At 33.8% G+C, this 7,348-nt stretch overlaps 1 long non-coding RNA gene across 2 annotated transcripts; it reads left to right on the top strand.

Moving 5' to 3' along the window:
• The first annotated feature begins 717 nt into the window (after positions 1-717).
• Positions 718-1,801, top strand: LOC118733930. 2 transcript variants are annotated; one of them, XR_004992310.1, is made up of 3 exons: positions 718-884; positions 949-1,069; positions 1,770-1,801. It is a non-coding gene; the product is annotated as an uncharacterized LOC118733930 (long non-coding RNA). The 2 variants fall into 2 exon arrangements; XR_004992315.1 differs by lacking the exon at positions 1,770-1,801 and adding an exon at positions 1,120-1,138.
• The last annotated feature ends 5,547 nt before the right edge of the window (positions 1,802-7,348 follow it).

Here is a 7,348-nt window from a genome sequence, read left to right as displayed (position 1 = left end):
ATACATAAAATCAGCTGATGAATTTAGTTCTGTAGCTGAACAGTTTTAGATCTCGACACTTAACAAACTCCTGCCTATCGTGACTCGGCACAAAAATTTAAAATATTGGTTCCGTACGTCATGCGGACTGCGCCCCTCGTGCGGATGGGCGTGAATGGAGGGTAAAAACCGCTGGTATATTATTATTATTATTATTATAATCGCCCTGATGGGCCATTTAAAAAATTAAGCATATTAAGGGCCGTAAACTTATCTATTTTAAACTGTAGTTAAATTGTTAATAGATAAGTTAACAGCCTTAACACTTTTACAGTATGTACATATGTATAAAAACGTAAGCAACATACAATACATCTATGTATATATATATCAGTCCTTAGTGTAAAAATTCATCTCTTACATAAATAAAAAAAAGATCAAATTAAGCATATACAACTTTTTCATGCCAAGTATGAATAAATTCTCCAAAGGGCTAAAAAAAGGGCTAGGGGCAATTTTAAATTTCTGTGGTAGCTAAATCTAGCCACCAAAAAGCTAAAACGGCAATACTGCTTGCAGGGCAGTTATTCCTTCTTAGTGCATTCCTCTATATTGCGTCGCGAAGTTATTTAGATTCCTTATAAAGTACAATCATTCTGCTTTTTAAAACTGCTTAAACATACTTATTCATTAGTTTATGTCATATTTAAATAACGATGTTTTCTTCTACTTAGCTAATATCAGAAAATTTAAGCACAAATAGACCTAACCACAATGATTTTCTGGCTTATGATATCCAACGTGGTCGAGATCATGGTTTAAGGAGCTATATAAATTACCTTGAATTTCACACTGGCAAAAAAATCAGTACCTGGACGCATCTTGAACCCTTTATCGCCATGGAAGTATGTAGCTTTAACTATTAAGTTCAATGGACAATAACATTTGAAATCACGTTCTAAACTTTAGGATTTGAACAAATTAAAATCCATTTACAACGACCTGAGCAAGATCGATCTTCTTGTTGGAGGTATGGCTGAAACTAATTCTTTCGGAGGTATAGTCGGACCAACGTTTAAGTATATTTTGGGTATGTATTGTCAATATTAAATTTTTAATAACTAAACCATTTTTGACTAGAGGTTGATACGAAGTGTAAGTAATGTGTAAACAGTGATGAAATTTGGGAGACTTTAACCTAATACAAATTTATTAAAAATTTCTAAAAAAAAGGCGTGCGTAGCACCGTACACATGAAGTGAAACTTCTTACAAAAGGTGTGAGTACCAGGTACTCACGAAATTTGATGTGTAAACATATGTTTACTGATCGGCAAACCATTAGGCGATAGAGTTACATACACACACAGGTTTGGTTAAGGTGTTCTTACACGATATGTATTTGCATGTATACATGCCACTTTTTACATATAGAAATGTCAACATATCGTGTAAAGGCAAATTAGATTTGTTTCTGTACAAAGCAGAAGCACGTACATACGAAATAGAAATGTTTCTATTTTCATCTGACACACAGATTGAATCGTGTGAGTTTAGTTTGTTGCGTTTTCAAAGAACGTATTTTTAAATAGTTAAATAAAGTCTGTGAATTTGGCAGACATACGCAATTACATATGTATTGGAAAAGCCACTTTTATAGATGGAATTACATATCGTGTAAGAACACCTTTAGAAAGTAAACATTAATTTAATTTCATTTTATTCATTTTCTGATATAAATACAACTTATTTATGTATTTTCCGGTAACACCACCGTATTCGCCCTACCAGCGTCCTTAACACCGGTTTGTAATGGAAGTAACTGAACGGAATGAACTGTCGCATAATTTTCTATTGTATATTTAACAAATAAATGCAAATGTTTATAACGCAATCAATAGATCCTTACGAATTCGCCGCGATTTGTTACGATTCTCCCCGTGCAATATAACCAAGGCATTAAGTAACGTACGCACTTTTGTTTGCAAAATGCATTTATTTAAGTTGAAAGAAGACAAATTCATTTGTTCGGCATTTCTTCTTAATCGCTTTCTATCTTTCAAGGGGAATTCATATATTCTTATCACGAATTCATATCCTATGTTCCTATGGAATAGTAGCTTGTGTCGAAAGGCTGGCTTTAGTATAATGCAGCATTCGCAGCATAGGACTGCGAATGACTCACTGGCGCCGTTGAAGAACTTTTGGCAAATAAATGTGCAAGAAATAGTTCCGATACTAGCAAGTTAGTATCCTTGTTAAGGGCCAATTTCACAGTGCGTAGTTAACTCAGAATCGGCAGTTAACTACAGATTTTTGTACCGATGAGTTAACTACGCACTGTGAAATTGTCGTCTAAGGAATAAAGGGAATGCCGCATTATACTTTAGCCAGCTTCCCGACATAAGCTACTATTCAATACGAACACAGATATATTCATTTGGTAGCAAGAGTATAAAAACAAAATATTATCTTACAAATTATACGCACAATTATCACGTTAATGCGCAGTCCAATTCACGAAATCATTTCATGGATTTGAGTAAAAACTCGGCGCATAAACTCCATTTCGCGTATAAATGAAATCATAAAATGGTGTTCATGTACCCAGTTTCTACTCAAACGCATGAAATGATTTCATGAATTGGCCTACGTCTGATGGTAGTAAATGACAGCATGAATTACAACAAGCACATCATTTTGACGTGATGCAAGCCTTAAACGTTGCGACCGTTGGTTCAGATCGATCCGAAATCAAGTTGGACTTTTTGCCCACAAACGTTGCAATTTTGCGAGCAATCTCATTGTAAAATCTCATTTTTACAATTTCAAAGTTTCGGCTTATATTTATAAAATTCAACAAAAGCAGGTACATATTTCGGCTGAGTTATCCATTTTGGGTTATTTAGAGAGCCAAATAAACTCAAAATATAATGACTTTGTACAACATGGTCAGTAATGTAAAACCAAGACACAACGGTCGCTACGTTTATGGCTTTCTTTAATGGCGTTTTTTGGTAGGTTTTGGCTGATTCTGGTAGGAAATTTTTGGTAGGAAAAAAATTTGTTCGTGGCTCCGCTATCAAGTTTGATTAATTTTTTTGCAATTTGTGCAAGCTTTGCAACTTTTGTTATTGTGGTTTCTGATATAGATTGAATTATATTTTAAACGAAAATTATTAAAAATAAATAAATAAACATAATTTGCAAGCAATATCGTTTTGAATTTCGTTGCTAATTAGTTGCACGCATCTGGACATATGCACATATTTTTAGATTTGTGTTTATGTATGTATATTTACTTAAGCGAATAAATTTTTTACATCAAAGATTTTTATAATATATTTTCTGGGAAGTAGAAAAAGTGGAAGGTATTTTATATTATATTATATTATATTATATATTATACATATATGTAAACAAAGCTACTAAGTATCTTATTTTTTCTATCGGTTTCCAAATATTTCTTTTTTTCCTTTTCTTGTCAAGAGTTTTAAATATGATTTTTTTGTATAAAAACAAAACCTTATCCAAATTTGTAATATTAGCAACGGGCTTTTTCGTGCTTATTCGTGCTCTTATGATATTTTACTGAACGCCCATACACGCACGAGTTCGTGCTGACAGCAAATATTCCGGCCCGTACATGCCCATCTCTACTTCAAACTCTTCATGTCCCGGAACCCCCCACATCCGACATAATATTTTGTTTTTTGGCCCCATTTGTCGCCCTACACAGACTTCGATTGCGAAGACTTTCGCCTGCAATATAGTTGGGTATGCGTAAGTTGGCAGAATTTCTGGAATTTTGGTCAAAATACGCCTGCCCCAGTTTTCTCGTCGTCCATCTGTACTGACGTACTTGGCAGAACTAATGCATCTCTACAATTGCATTGGCTCCTAGTTACCATTTCTCCTTAAGTTTGTATAAAGATATTTTTCTTTATTACCTTTGACCTAATATTTTGGTTGCTACTCCACTTCCGTTTCCATCCCACCTCCGCCTAGTTCCGAACGCTTCCATACAGCAGCTACGAAACATCCGAGACCCGATAACGATTTATCGATTATTATAGTTGTCACTGCTGCTATACTTCAGCTTCCGGGAAAAGACGTTCGTTCCTTTCTTCGTGGACAATCGACCCGGACACATCGCCGTCAAAATTCTAAAATTTTTGTATTGGTTTTCCCACAGTAGCATAACAAGTGGTTTAATATAAACCGAAGTGCCGAATATCGCTCTAAACTATAGTTTAAAGTGCATATTTCTACGTCTATAATCATTGATAAGAATACCTTTATAATCTCAATAGATATATAATGTTTTATTCCACACGTGTTCAAACACTGATTTCCTTAAACCTTTCATGGGGTTACTCCCCAACAATTCAACAACTGCCACCAAGAAGATAGCTGAAAGTCGGCTAGTCATAAAACGCCAGACTGACTGACGACGATTCTGGTGGGAATTCACACTCCAGGGTGTATCATCTACAATCGCTGGAATACTTTTGCATAGGCCCCGATTTCATAGGGACGCGAATGGACTCTCTGTCCACCAAGTGACCAAGTGAGTGGTTGCGTCCTAGCTAACGTGTTTAGTTAGACACCCGTTCCGCTAAACGCGAATTCCAAATAACCTGCGTACCTAGATTTTAACCAAATAATAAATTGCTGGTGAAGACCAGTGAGGATAGACTAAGATTCGAAATGAACTAAATGGATTGAATTTAATTATCTAGCTACTCAATTAACATAAAGCCGAATGTTTAAAACCCTATCTAATTAATATTCATACTTGCCTTTTTTTCCTCATACTTACCAAATACAAAGTTACATTTGATCATCACTAAGTTCTCCTTCCCTCATTATTTGGTGGGGAATCCACGTGGTACTGGAAGACAAGCTTACCTCAACAATATTTCTCGTCTTTTGTTTTCTCTTAGACTTTTTTTAGTTTTACCTACTTTTATTTTTCAAAATATGTATTAGCATATTTCATCATGTTTGCGAGGACATGAAAATATTTGGTATTAATTTTATTTTGTTATTAGCTCCCCTTTTGTCTGTATCTTCATTTGACATTTGAGCCATAGTTGCCAACTTGGTGCTTCAAGCACTAGATTTAGTGCTTTTTGAAAATTAAAACGCCAAAAAAAAATCATTTAGTGCCTAGTGCCTTTTTTAGTGCTTTTTTTCTGAACTAAAATTACTCCGATATAGTTAAAACCTGAAATAATTTTCAAATATTTAAAGCTGTGGCAGCACTGAATTTACAAAAATCTACAAATTTAAATGCACTTAAATACAACCATGATTGATAAAAAGCTGAACTTGCAAATTCACGCTTTTCAATTATATTCGCGTTGAAAATGCTAGTAGATATGCGAGTAAGTAAAGTATTTCTTTTTTTCTTTTCTAATTATTTATAAAAATTTGTATTTTTGTACCACCTGAGTAAAACACATGGTTTCTTGGTGCCGCACAATTGCCCTAGCACTAGAATTTTGAGATATCCTAACCTCAAAGTGCCAAAATCACGGTTTTTGGCGATATTTGAGGTTATATAATGAAAACAAAAAACTTAAAACCGAAAACTTAAAATTACCTCTTTTGGTAACTTTAGTTTCATAAAAGAAGTTTGTTAAGAAAATTGTTTAAGTTTAAAGTAAGAGAGCTAGAGAGGCGATATATGAATGTTATTCGGCGATATATGAATATTCGACGAAGCTTGGAGGCCTCTACGCTGCGTGGGACTGCCCTGCCGACATAAATGTAAGTGCCTTTTCACTATTTTCTACCAGTGTGACCAGATGATCGCAAAAAGCGGAGCTAAATTCCTTTTTAAAAAAGGTTAGAACAAGTTGTACGCTACGAAAATTAAAGTTAAAAAGAAGTCAGTATATTCATTCCTTAAAAACTTGATATGTTCCGCAAATTCGATTTTCTGTAAATAACTTCCTAAATAATTCTCGTAGCCAATAGCGGCTACATAACTTCGAAATATGCAAAAAAAAAATGTATAGGATAAGTCAAATGCAAAAATTTGAATATTTTTTACACCACGAAAACTCAATTTGCGAAAATATGTTTTAAAGCAAAATTGTTAGTATTGTTTTTTTAAAAAGCGGATAAAGTATTTTATCAAAGAACTTTGCACTGTTCTTGTAATATTTCAACGGTAAGTAGAAGTTTTAGAAATATTGAAGCTTTTTAGGAAGCTTAGATACTTATTTTTAACCGACTTCCAAAAAAGGAGAAGGTTATCAATTCACTGGAATATTTTTTTTTTCTTTTACGTATGTTACCGCATACGTGGTCCAAACGTCAACCGGTTTCGATAATTTTTCTATCAGAAAGGTTGTGTCTCACAGGTGGTCCCATACTAATTTGGTTTAAATCCGAACATTGGATCATGACAAAATTAACAGTACTCCTAAATTTTTATATGAGAATTGAAGTCGGTTGTGTTTTTTGCTTGGAGATTACTTGTTATAGATCCGGTTCGAATTTTATTATGAAGATTTTATTAAAAATTGCCAGAAAAAAGCCACGAAGTCAGATCTAAATTTCTGAGGCTTTGGCATAAAATTAAATGCTAAACCTAGCCTCGAAAAGGCTAACCCTGTCACACTGCACCTTACTATATAACGTATCTACATATACACATATATATATTTAATTTTTTTGGGTCCATCATCATGCACGTATGTTTAATGTAAGCTCATATACTGAGTGTCTTTGGTTTTCTGATCCTCCCGTTTGTGAGCGAGAAATAGTTAGTAGCTGAATTACATATGTATATATTGACGGATTGATTTTGCATTTTTATATATTTTGTATGCTCTTAAAAAAAGATATATTCCGTCTGGAAATATTTACGCCCGTATTGGATTTGTATTTTCTTCTCTCGCTCTCATTTGTTTTGCAAACTAATATATGTATATATGAGTATGAATTTATGTACATACTCAAAGAGTGTCAATGATCACATAAATAATAATCATGATTCATTAATACAAGGTTAGATAATTATTGACAGCTACGGTTTGACACTCCCTTACAAAAGGTTACATTTACGAAGAACGGAGAAAGGGGAAGAATGAAATCTCTTGGTGCGAAAATGGTAGGAGAAAAGTACGCAACGTAGGCAATTATTTAGTAGTGAAATTCCTTTTGTAAATTCTAATATATTTGCAGGAAATCCTGCATTTTTCACGCAATGTTGAACGTAATATTGATATATCTACGTGAATTACGTAATTTATGTGCTATTTGGCTGTATAAAATCTGCAAAATGACTCAGAATTAAAATAAGACGAGATTGTTGTAAACATCCAATTTAAAAACAGTTTATGTTTTCATCAGTT

This window comes from Rhagoletis pomonella, unplaced genomic scaffold, assembly GCF_013731165.1.
Source record: "Rhagoletis pomonella isolate Grant_MI unplaced genomic scaffold, Rhpom_1.0 Rhpom_scaffold_00001, whole genome shotgun sequence".
Classification (NCBI taxonomy): domain Eukaryota; kingdom Metazoa; phylum Arthropoda; class Insecta; order Diptera; family Tephritidae; genus Rhagoletis; species Rhagoletis pomonella.
Note: the sequence above shows the minus strand (reverse complement) of the source record. Positions and strands in the feature narration are given on the sequence as shown.